The 13071-nt window shown below is 34.4% G+C and overlaps 1 non-coding gene across 1 annotated transcript; it reads right to left on the bottom strand.

The window, feature by feature from the left end:
* Nucleotides 1–1431: 1431 nt before the first annotated feature.
* Trnai-aau (transfer RNA isoleucine (anticodon AAU)) lies at nt 1432–1505 on the bottom strand. The gene has a single exon. It is a non-coding gene; the product is annotated as a tRNA-Ile (tRNA).
* Between the last annotated feature and the right edge of the window lie 11566 nt (nt 1506–13071).

The following is a 13071-nucleotide window of genomic DNA, read 5'->3' as shown; positions in this document are numbered from 1 at the left end:
CAGAAGAAGATAATATTTTAATTCTATAAATAGTCATGATGGTTGTTATTGTAAATTGTTTTTTTTATATAATAAAATGATTTATAAATAAAATTATTACAATATAGGGACTTCATGTTGCTCAATTACAAAAGAGATAAATACATACAGTGATGGGAAAAATAAAAGAGACACTCTATTTTTACACCCTCCCCCATGAGGTTGTATTAAATGTGTCATCCCGTCCGACACATCTCGAAGATCCCATAAAGTCTAGAATATACTTTATCAGAATGAAATTCTATATCGATTTAGGCATGTTCTTCCGTCTTAGAAGTATATATTCGTCGATATATGTTTATATTTTGAGATAGACTCCATATAAATGTCCCGACCTATTTTCAGAAGTTGGAATTTTTTAACCAACTTTTCGCATCGAAGCGGCTGTAATGTGACATTACGAGTTCTTGGTATATGAAAAACATCGTTGCAGAAAATGTTCAAAAAAGGTTCATGTTTTGAGATAACCCCCATAGAAAGGTCCCGTCCCTTATTAGATGTTTTCAAGAATTTAGTTGCATTTTCACACAGAAGTGGCTGTAACTCGCTAATTCCGTATGGCGAGAAAACATACTTACTTAACTGGCTTTTGACAGAACTTTCGTTCCATAAGCCGAGCTTAGAAAAGATTTCCAGGCGCGTCGGCGATGTTGTCTTCAACTTGATCTTTCCAACGTATTCTTGGCCTTCCCCTTCTGGGGCATCTTCATCCATTCTCACAACATGACCTAGCCAACGTAGTCGCTGCAGCTCAATACGTCTAACAATGTCGATGTCCGAGAATAGCTGGTACAACCCATGGTTCATTCGACGGCGATATTCACCTTCAACGCAGATCGGCCCATAGATCTTTCGAAGAATTTTTCTCTCAAACACTCCAAGAGCTGCCTCATCTGCTTGCGTAATTACCCATGCTTCAGATTCGTATAACAGCACGGGTAGTATCAGCGTCTTTTAGAGTGTGAGTTTGGTCTGGCGGGAGGTGGCCTTGCTTTTAAGTTGTTTGCTCAGACCATAGTAGCATCGGTTGGCCATCACTAAAAATCATTATCACAGAATATTTTCGATATAGACCCATTTGCTGACATAGCGTCCTTATAAAGATCCGGCCTCGGTATTTTCAAGTTAATGATGTACAGGGACAGCTTCGTATCGAAAATGTTAAATTAGCTTTCATCGGAAAAAATAATATATTTCCAAAATGGATACTTTTGATTAGGATTTAACCCAGATCTTCAGTGTTTACTCTTTATAAACATTTTTTAGTATTATGAATATAAAATTGAACGGGTAGTAGGCACAGTAACTTCAAAATAGAAGACCGTACTGCATTTTGTATACTCGGCATATTTGGATTAATTGAACTCCCAATTTTCGGAAAAAAATGGTAATTGGCCCATGAGGGGATCGAACCCGCGACCTTCGCGTTATTAGCACGACGCTCTAACCAACTGAGCTAATGGGCCACGTGGCACGTTTTCGAAAATAGCTAATTTTTAGAACTGGTGCCAATATTAGAACACTATTCATATTCAAAGTCACCAAATCGAAACCTTCAAGTTCCGATATAATGCTCTTTCCCTGTTAGAAATCTTCGTTGGCGACACTCTCTGAATGTTGGCATTCTGCTGATCATTTCATTAAAATTCATTTCTTATTGTTAAAATAAAAAAAAAAAATAAAATAAACAAATCCAATAATATTTGTACGCTATGTGTGTATCTCTGTATGTGTGAATCAGATTTGTGTGTCAATAACACGAACAAGTTTACAAACAAATAAACTTAACGAATGTTCGAAAATACCCCTTAATCATTTATTCTTCCATTATACTCGTATGAACAGTAATCATCATAATTTGCAACCATTTGAACAAACTTGTTGTGTGTATGAGTTGCAATATGGTGTTTAGTTGTATTGTGTCATGTAGATGGCGCCACATGTACTGAATTTTGATGTGAAAATTCGAAGGTGCTATGCTGAAGAAGCTTCGAATTCAGAGGACTCGAAATAATCTATGATCCATAATTTTGCCGTCCTCACCCTTTGCTTTAATAAGTGAATGGGCATATTTTCCATTCAAACACTCCTCAGTCGTCGGATTTGAATCCTACTGAAAACTTATGGAGTATTTTGGAGGAAATATTAGAAGCCATAACATACATATATCGATATCATTCTACATACATATGGACATAAAGAGATACACTAAAGATGCACATTTTTGTCAAACGTATGTTTTACCATTACATAGAGGATATAAATGAAGGGGTGAAGAATTCAAATCTGAAAATAATTTTATTTCTAAAGAATCAAAGTAATATCTTAAAATAAATATATGTATACTTATACATGTTTTAAGAGTATATTTTATATATTTTATTTCTGTAACATCTGTAACATAATACATTAAATTTGTTTTTATTTTACTTACTTTTTGGAGACAGCCATTCCAAAACTTCAACTGCAGGGGATGCCACTGAAAATGTGCTGCTGCTATTTTGAACCCATTTCGGATTTCAGACTTCAGCGAGTCTGTGTCGTCAACTTTTTGAAATGTTTATTAAGTATATTGGAAAAGAAAACCTACCAGACCTTGCTGCGGAACTGTGCACGGGCTCTTATTTCTGGAATAGTCTATTTTATATCATCCCTGTCTAAGTACTGCAAGCTATCAAAAGTAACCTTGGCAGCTACGCAGGAATATTAAAAGTTGAGTCTGTACGATTATACAAATCAAACATATCTTTTAAATAATGGAAAACTTTTGACAATCCGTCCTCTTTCAGCGACTCGACCAATTTTTTGGTGTTTTCATCTTCCAATGTTTTCGCAAAAACTTACAGCGGCTTCTGTACTTATGCTTTGCAATCCACATTGGGCGAGACTACCACATTTTCAGACATTAATGTCTCATTATTTGTCGTCTCATTATCTACAATTGTCACAACTTCTCCACTTTCTGTGTACAATACACCATTAATTAAATTTAATTTCACGGGCATTTTTCTAAGCGTCCACACAACTCGAATTTTCACGACCATCTGAAAAAATCAACTAAGAACAGTTACTTAACATGGTGCTGATTTAATTTAATGTTGGTTAATTTAAATTTTAACTTCAAATAAAAATTTTAAAATTTAAATCAATTTTGTTGCATTATAATTCTGGAGATAAGTGGAAACAATATTATTTTAATATTGAACATCATTAATTTAATGTATTTCAATGTAATTTCTCTGTTACATTGAACACAGATTTATATTTGCTCGATCTTATTTTTAACTTGCAACTTTTCTCTGAATGTAGAACTATTTCTTTTAGAGGCATCCTATTATGAAAAGAACTGAACCATTCGACCCACAAATGTAAAAGCCAGGTGTACTTGCCTAACTCCATAATTAAACTATCTTCTATTTGATACTTGAATCCATGATCCAATCAAAATGAGATCATTACTGCTTTAATACACATGTATCTCCTAAGATCTCATTATCTTCTTTTTATGTTAGAAATACAAACGTCTACTAAAATTTCCGTTCATGCTTCTCTGGGAACTGCTTTTGGGATTTGTTCTATAATTTTTTAATTTTCCTATTATCTTTCTTTGGTGCGCGAGATCTTCCACATTTATATACTGTATCGGTGCTGCTACTTTTAATTATTCGAAAAATCGTTCATTTGTGAATGTGATTACCTTAACATCTTTGAATTGTTTACTCAGTTCTCTATTAGGTTAGAATCCTTTACAATTCCATACGCCTGTATTCGAACTTTTACGGTAAATAAAAACGAATTTTTCCATTTCAATCTATTCCCCTTTTTAGGATGATGTAGCAAATATAAATAACTGTTCGGAAATAAATAGTTCATAATGCCGCTTAGCTTGTGGTACGGCTCATTAAGTTCAAAACTTGTTTTCACTTAATTTACAATCATTACAAATGAAATTACATGCGAGTAGCTGTTTAAAAATGTGTCTTTTCGTCGCCCTCTCGTGTGTCTGAGAGGGAGAAAGAGAGCGAAAATGTATCTTACATGAATTTATGTCTCTTTGGAGAAGATGCACACGCGACATTATCGCCATGGGCAATACCATGCCATTATTAGTAGTAATACACTTTTAATCAATTTCATACAAAATATATCTACATTACAATTTACATTTTCACTACTGCATTCTCTCTCTCTCTCTCTCTCTGTGAGTGTCTCTCGATTTATTTATTTTTATCGAAATGAAAAAATAACTGCAAATTCTCTTGTCTTAACCTCGTATTCAAAAATGGTTTCTCTTGAAAATCTGTTGTAAATAATTTGATTGCCTTTGTTTTGCTAAGAGCTTTAAAAAAGAGATGTCTTTGCACAATAGCTCTCCCTGTAATTGTCTCTCTCTCTCTCAAAACACAATTGCGCGTCGCCGTTGATTAAGTATGGCGTCGTCTATGTCCGTTACCTTCGACAATGAAACGGCGACGACGGAACACATATTTTTGTTTTGCAAGAGGAAAGCTGAAAGTCAGTCAGTTAGTCGTTCGCTGGCAATGGATGATTGCAGCGGCGCACACAAAAATCCAATTGACACTGCCTCCACGCCCCTTGTTTCTATGCGAGAAATAACACGTGCAAATGGTTGTTGGTTTGACTCAAAGTCCGCTAAAACATCGGGCAATTTATTTTTCGCTTTTCAAACCTAGCCCCGTTCCGCACCGCTTTGTTGCCGTTGTCGATGGAAGGCAACAAAGCTTTGTATGAGAATTTTTCGCTGCTTAGTCGACTTGCTGTTGCAATCAAACATTTAGTAGAAGTGGAGGTTCGTTTGAGTTTTTCTGTTGCTTTTGTTTGTCGATGGGTCGGTCGTTCAGTCGGCCCCTGTTGAAAATCCACTTGTGTTGAATCTTTGTGTGGTGTGTTCGTCGTCATGGGTTTCTTTCTGTTGGCATTTTTTTCGTGAATAAATTTTGTGGCCATGTCTGTTTGTATGTTGTCGTCTATTCAAATGTAATGGCACAGGGATGTCTGTCAGTGTGTATGTATGTACATTCTTCAATAAATGTCCGGTTGTCGGTATGATTGCAGAAACATGCGATGGAATCCAAAAGGGAGCGACGGGCTTTGTGTAATATATTTTCTATCAAGGGGGAAATTTCAATGGCTCTCTTTTACTCTCCGTTTGTTTTTTGTTTTGTGCGCTCTGTTATTTTAATGGTCTGACTAAAGTTCATTCTCAGTTGATTATGGTGTAATTGGTTACAATGTTAGCATAATAAGATATATTTCATTTGCAGTCTTTTCTTTTAAAGAAAATGTTTGTTTTAAGATGATGTTTGATGATTTTATGATACTTGAGTGAGATGTAAATTGTAGAACAAGGACATATAATTACATGTTTCAAGGGCTTTTCTTGGCATTAACAATTCAATTGGTTGGTGGTATTTCCAGGTAAAATATTATAGTTTTTGTAGGGTTATTATTACATCAGTGGAAAATAAAGGATATTGTAACAAAAGGGGGTTCATTGTAAAATCGGAGAATTGTGGAAAATGTATGTGGAAGAATAATATGTATAGTGCAAGAAACATTCTCATCCAAATCATGAAGAGTTCCAAAAAAAGGAGGTGGATTCGCTTACCGAAATCTTCAAAACCCTCATTGTAAACATACAGTGAGTCGCAGATAAAAGTATCCACTTGTTTTTTATAATCAAAATTCCATAAGTACGTGTTAATGAATAACATGAATTATAAGTGAACATGAACATCTTAACATAAAATTAATCTAATAAAATAGCCAATATTTATATAAATTCAATATAATAGTCCAGTGTCGTTCGTGAACGACCTAGTTCAAATGAACGAGTCGTTCACTGAATGATTTTGTTTACCAAACGCCGTCGGTCACTGAACTACATTGTATTTTCTTCTACACCTTCAGTGCTGTTCACAGGTGCACTGCTTAAAAAATCAAATGGTGCAGTAGTGTTTTACGTATAGCTGGAGGATCAGTAAAAAATATGAAGCGAAATTTAAAAGCAAAGCACCCCCATAGACAACCGTGGAGCTGGAAACCACGGAAAGGACACCGTGGTGTCCGGAGCAACAGCTGTAGGGCAAACAAGTGTGCTGCCGAATATAACAGAGTTATGCCATCGACCACCACCCATTAAAAATTAGAGAAAATATATAGGAAAGTCCTTCGAATGATTGTGAAAGGTCATCATTCGTTACGGTTGGTTGAACTGCCAGAACTTAATTGAACTGAGCAAAAATTTGAACGACATAAGCATCTGAACGAGGTCAACGACCTAGTTCACTTTTAAAAAATGATCTAGTTCTTTCGATCACTAAACTGAAAGAGGTTGCCCAAGCCTATAAAGTCACTTCTACTCCAATTCTCATTCGTTTAGCATACATCGAAAGCTAAAGATCAATAACCACACTTGCCCAAGTTGATGGACTCAGTTCATAAACTGGAAATATCGAAACAAAGTGCCAAGGAGTCAAACTTTAAATCTTGTCGTTATTCTTCAAAGAAGCGACAAAAGCTCCGCTTATGCTTTGTTGATAACCAACTTGGAGCTTGCTTCATTGACGCTTCAAGGTGAAGCCTGTTTCATTGACATCCAAAGTCGAGTTGCTTTATTGGCGCCCAACGACGAGTTGTTTTAAAAGATAATTGAACATAAACATGCTGAAATCGCAGGAAAATATCCGGAAAAGAAATGTAACACAGAAAAAATGCGAAGAATTTTCCGTAAACATGGTTTTCATGGTAGAGTTTAATCGGTAAATCCCAGTAAGGATAGAACGGTCATAGAATCTTTGGAGGATCATTTAGATGAAATGTGCTATCTAGATAAATATTTGAACCAATTGAAAAACCCAAACACATACCATTCTGAAATCAATGAACAATTGCATGTCAAACGGACAGACTTGGATTCTTTGGTATACCATTTGTATGAAATCGAGTCAAATTATGTATGGGAGCTATATATAAACACATGGACCTAATTGAGTAACCGTTGCATCACTATATTTGTAATCACTATATTCAATTTAATACCCTAAAATAGAACGAAAATATATATACGACCTATATCAAAATCTGAAATGATTTCAACAAACCTTATCACGCAATAGCATTCGTTTTGCAAAATTTTACTCAATCAGACAAATATTGGGAGTTTGGAGCATCATTCACATAAAATCGGAAGAAACTATATATGGGAGTTATATCTAAATCTGAACCAATTTAAAAAAAAAAAACTTCGCAGACATCAATCTGAATATGATACAGTACTCTGTGCAAAATTTTGTCTCAATTGGACAAATATTGGGAGCTTGGTGCTTTATTCACAAAAAATCGGATGAAACTATATATGGGAGCTATATCTAAATCTGAACCGATTTCAATTAAACTTCGCAGACCCAATCGGACAAATATTGGGAGTTTGGTGTATCATTCACCAAAAAATCGGACGAAACTATATATGGGAGCTATATATATATAGATCTGAGCCGATTTTCTCCAATTTCAATAGGGTTCGTCCTTGGGCCAAATAAGTGAACTGTGCCAAATTTCGTTCAAATCGGATCATAAATACGACCTGTACTTTGTTATCAAAAATACATGGACGGACGGACATGCGTAAATCGACTCAGAAAGTGATTCTATGCATTTTCTCAAAAGGAACCATGTGATTCTATGCATTTTCTCAAAAGGAACCAAACATATGCACAAAGACATAACACCCTGTACCACAGTGTGGTGAAGGGTATAAAAGCCCATTGGAGGAAAAAAGGATTTTACATTTTAGAAATCTGTTATTTTTGCTGAGGAAAGCAAATTTAACTAGTTTGAATAATATGGACCAAGTAATGGCGCAGGGCTATTAAAACCGTGACTTTAAGTAAACAATTCCGACCGTATGAGGGGTTGTATGAGCGCTGTCGGAGAAGGAAATATCGGTTATATTGTAGAAATTATAGATATGATTTAATATTTGAAAATTCTAAAAGATAATTTGAAACGTAGTACTGAAAAATTGGTATTGGAGACAACATATCAAATTTATCAATATAATGACCCCAAACACAAGTCTCAAATCGTTCGAGAATGGATGCTTTATAATTGATCTGAAAAATGTTTTAAAAGTAGAATGACGGAAAATTCAAACATCATACAAGGAAAACTTGGCAAATTCTATACCAGCAAGGTTGAAAGCTGTATAAGATAACAAAATCAGAAAAGAAGAAAAAAATCAAGAAAATTTAATACCTAATAAGAAATTCAAATATCAAATTAAAGCCTATTCGTTTGTGAGGATAAGTAAGATTATTTAAGGTAGTTCTTAAGGGAAAATGTTGTACAAAAAATTAGAATTGAAATAGCAACTAATCCCATAGGTTATGTATTTATTCACGATATTTGCTGCGACACATATTGATAATTTTTGTTAGGAAGATTTACTACCCAATGATACAACGATTGAAAACCATGTCAAAAAGCCCAGTATCGAACTTCATAAATTTCAGAATCCTATCTCAATTCATCGGGAAGATAGTGTGATTGCAAAAAATGAACGGAAATTGATCGATCGTTATTGAATCACGGAATTACAAAATGTATGTTCCCACAATACTATGGTCGAGGCTATATTGACTATTATGGACTATTGAGTAGCATGTTCAGGGCTTACAAAATCTCTTAGGAAAAAAATGTCAGTTTTGGTCAACTTGTTGGTATATAGGTCCATTTTGTTTCATTAAGGGGACCCCCCCCCATTCTCGGGGTCAAAATTTTTTTTGACTTAATTCCAATCTACATTAATTCAAGAATGTCCCTACAAAATTTCAAGTAAAAATCTCAAGAACTCTTGAATATATAGCCGATTTATTGTGTCAGCATCAATTGTCGGCTGAAGGGCTTCTTAAACATTAAACGTGTTTTTCTCTAAACATTTTTTTGCGAATGGCGGGCACGATAACTCAAAAACGAATAACCCAATCGATTTCAAATTTTTACACGCCAATCGGTTAAGAACTTCCTTATTTTTTAACTTGGTTTTTGGTAAAAAATCGGCGATTTTCCAAAAATATTTTTTCAAAGGTCCGCCATTTTGTTAATTTTAGCTATCGTATGAACTAGGATAAGACAATCGGTTAAGATCTTCCTTATTTTTTAAATTGGTTTTTGGTAAAAAATCGGCGATTTTCCAAAAATATTTTTTCAAAGGTCCGCCATTTTGTTAATTTTAGAGCGAAGACAATAATCCTAGTTCATACGAGAGGCAGACATGTACTCTTTCTAACACCGTTGGAATTTTCGGATTCCGATGTTCCAGTGAGGAGTTATCATGCCCGCTATCAAAAAAAAAATTAAAATCGAGAATGGGGGAGTTCCCTTAAGTCATTCATTCAAACATCATGCGCTGCAGTATTGTTGCCGTACTTAACCCGTTTCTTACTGGTTTTATTGTTTGTTTTCCCAATTCCCTGATAACCACAATTTCCCACAGAACCACAATTTACTGCACGGTCCTCCTGGTATGGTACCACAAAAAATTGGCAATTTGTTAATAGTTAATCTCTTACACTATATTTCAGAAAGCTAAAACTTTTGATTAGATAATTAGAAGATAGCTATGACAGAAGTTTAATAAAACTTTCTATTCACAAACTCCTGTATCGTGCCCATATGTACGTATCAATAACAAATATACGAAAACAGCACCACTAGAACATAAGGCAATGAATGCCAACTTCAAACTCCCCCATAATTTTTGGAAGGGAAACACATATTGAAATACATTGTCCAAAAGATTCAAAATATGGCTAAGGAAATTGTCTGAATAAAATAAATAACAGCAGCAACAACAACGACAACTTAGACACAAAAAGGTTTTCTTCTTCGTCTTCTTTATGAAATGAAATTCCTAATCGTCTTAATAAATCATGGGCTGACACATGTATGACGGCAAACATTTAAAGTTTGTTCAAGACTAAGTGACAGACAGGCGAACAGAGCAACAAACAAACCCTCAGACTAAATGCCTTTACACACATATATATATATATATATATACGTATATACATTCTATGTAAAAAAATACTTCTAACTTACTTACTCCATATGTAACTTTACTACATACCTACAGATAAACATCTACGTATACATATACATACCATAAGAAAACCTTGCCTTGAAAAATACAACCAACAAAGGAAGTGTACAGTAAACGGAAACAGGCCAAAGTAAATCAAATAAAAATGTTTATTTAAAGGTCTTCATACAAACACACCCATACACACACACTCATACACCGAAGAAAAACTGCCATCCTTGATTCATGTTAGACTTGTCGTTCGCAAAGTGTATCGGATTTTTATTATTAAGGATACACAAGGAACAACTTAGGCGAATATTATGCTGATGATGATGATGGCATTTATACACTAAAGTCACCCAAAAAAGGACAAATTTGGTTTGTATAGAAATGTGTTCGTGTGTGCCTTATCAATTCCTAGATAAATTTGTCACATAGTTTGGTTTTGACATTTTTCCCCTGAAAGCCTCAAAGTGTCCTTATAGGCACAGAGTAAAAGGATTTTCATGGGTTACACAAATTGTTAATGTTTTGTAAATATATCAAATATTTTCCGAAACATACGTAGGATATTTTAAAAAGAAAAACATATTCTGTACATAGACCTTGAAAAAATATTCTTTTAAAATCTACGCATATACATAGGTCTTGAAAAATCATCGCCTATAGATGGTCTTGAAAAAATAATCTTTAAAAACTATCACCTTTAGATGGTATTGAAAAAATATTCTTTGAACGGATCAACTCTATTTTTATTCATTCATTACTGAATCAAGACTCCAGCTCTACTTAACATCTGTCAGATTCCACAACCCTTTATTACTGATGCATCATCGGGACGATTTCAGCATCAGAGTGGGAGATTTAAGCGGATCAACTCTGAAAAAATATTCTTTAAACAAATCTACGCCTTGTTGGATGCTTGAAATAATATTCTTTAAAAAAAATCTACGCCTTGTTGGATGCTTGAAAAAATATTCTTTAAAAAAATCTTCTCCTTGTTGGATGTTTGAAAAAATATTCTTTAAAAAATCTACGCCTTGTTGGATGTTTGAAAAAATATTCTTTAAAAAATCCGCGCCTTGTGAGATGCTTGAAAAATATTCTTTAAAAAATCCACGCCTTGTTGGGTTCTTTGAAAAAATATTCTTTAAACCAGTGAGCGGAGCAGTATAGTCGGACGAGGCCGACCATATGATATCCTACACAACTACCACGAAAAGCAAACTTTCGGCGGTTCTATATTCTGAGCCTGAGCAATATTTCGTGATATTTGCACTCTTTTTATCGATTATAGATCAACAACTCCTCTTTCTAAGTCTTGCATATTTTCCAAAATGTTTTTTTCTTGAAGTGAATTTTTACGCCATACAATAAAAAATTGGTCACTTTAGGTTTTGGTTGATTTGACCTTCGGAAAATTGACCAATCTTTATCAAAAACAATAGGGGTCTTCATTGGCCAGAACTCATCCTACATGCAAAATTTCGTGAAGATTGGTCCATAACTGTGGTCTGTATCGTGTTTACAAATTATAATGGACAGACGGACGGACGGACACACATGTCTAGATCGACTCAGCTAGTCGAGATATGACGATCGGTATACTTAAAGGTGGGTCTAGGACCAATATTTCGCGGCGTTACAAACTCTTGGGGCTGCACAAAGCTATAATACCCTGACAACATAGTTGTGTAGGGTATAAAAATCCCAGATTTCTGGGCCTTTGAAAATATATTGTGTAAAAATTCACGCCTTGTTATATCATTCGAAAAAATATTCTTGAAATCCGTGCCTATTTTTCCCCTAAAAAATATACATAAACAAATCAACGGTTTAAAAAAAAAATTAAATATCCGACCTTATTTAGCCATTGAAAAAATATTCTCTAGAATATCAAAGTCTTTAAAATCTATTCCTCAACCCTTTCCGTTACTGGAATTAAATTAAAAAAAGTTAACTAATTTACTTATCGTTTAATTTATTATCTTCTTTTATTTGTTCTTCAGATCAGAATGCAAAAGATGTTCTAAGTCCAAACATACACACTCTCAGTCTATGTGTTCAATAAAACAAAAGAATAAAGAAATTCTTTAGAATTGAATTTCAATTCGATTTGTTGTTGTTGTTGCTGAGTAGACTTCCAGTTGTTGTTGTAGTTGTTTTTGTTGATTTTACTGTCGTTTATAGTTTTTAACTTTTTAACATTTCTTTTCAATAAAAATGTTTGGTCTCTGATGTTTAAGAATTGTTTTCATTTTGTTGTCTTCCTCTTATTCGTGTTATTTAACCTCAACTGCATGGTGTGTGTTTGTGATCCAGCAGCCGTAATGGACGTTGTGCTGCATATGAGTAGGTGTGGTGGGGTTGAGATGGAAGTTTTCATGGAATATTTTTTTTTATTTGAGAACCCTTTAACAAGTCTCTGGCTCCTCGTGATTTTTCTATATCGAATCAAAAAAAGTCTAGACTTGTTAAAGAAGGCTTTTGTTTAGACCCCTCGTAGCTCTCCCAGAAAACTTTTTATGGTCCATTCAGTAGTTTTCCAGTTTTCTTCTGTTCCATTTGTTGTTGTTGGAGGAGGTATTATGAATGAATGATTGTTTGTCGTAGTAGCTCCAATCGGACATAACTTAGTTTGTCGGAATTCTTTTTCAATCTTTCTGTTTGTAAAGTTCATTGTATGAATGTTTCGATAGTCGTCTCGACACGTGTATACATATACATATGTATATTTGTATGAATATGTTGACATAATAGGAATGCGAATGAGAAGTATGAAATGGCATGTCCGTTTCACAAAATTGCTTCGTGGGAACACAATTTTTATGTTTTGCACCTTGACTTATCCAGCCGATGGTTGAAGGGATATATAAATGCTGAAAAAAATATTTTCTATGTTTTATACTTTTCAAGGAACCTACAAG

Source organism: Musca vetustissima, unplaced genomic scaffold (genome assembly GCF_032173495.1).
Source record: "Musca vetustissima isolate MV318-11 ecotype Yass unplaced genomic scaffold, APGP_CSIRO_Mvet_v1 utg333891, whole genome shotgun sequence".
NCBI lineage: Eukaryota > Metazoa > Arthropoda > Insecta > Diptera > Muscidae > Musca > Musca vetustissima.
The sequence above is the reverse complement of the archived record's forward strand: the minus strand, read 5'-3'. Positions and strand labels throughout refer to the sequence as shown.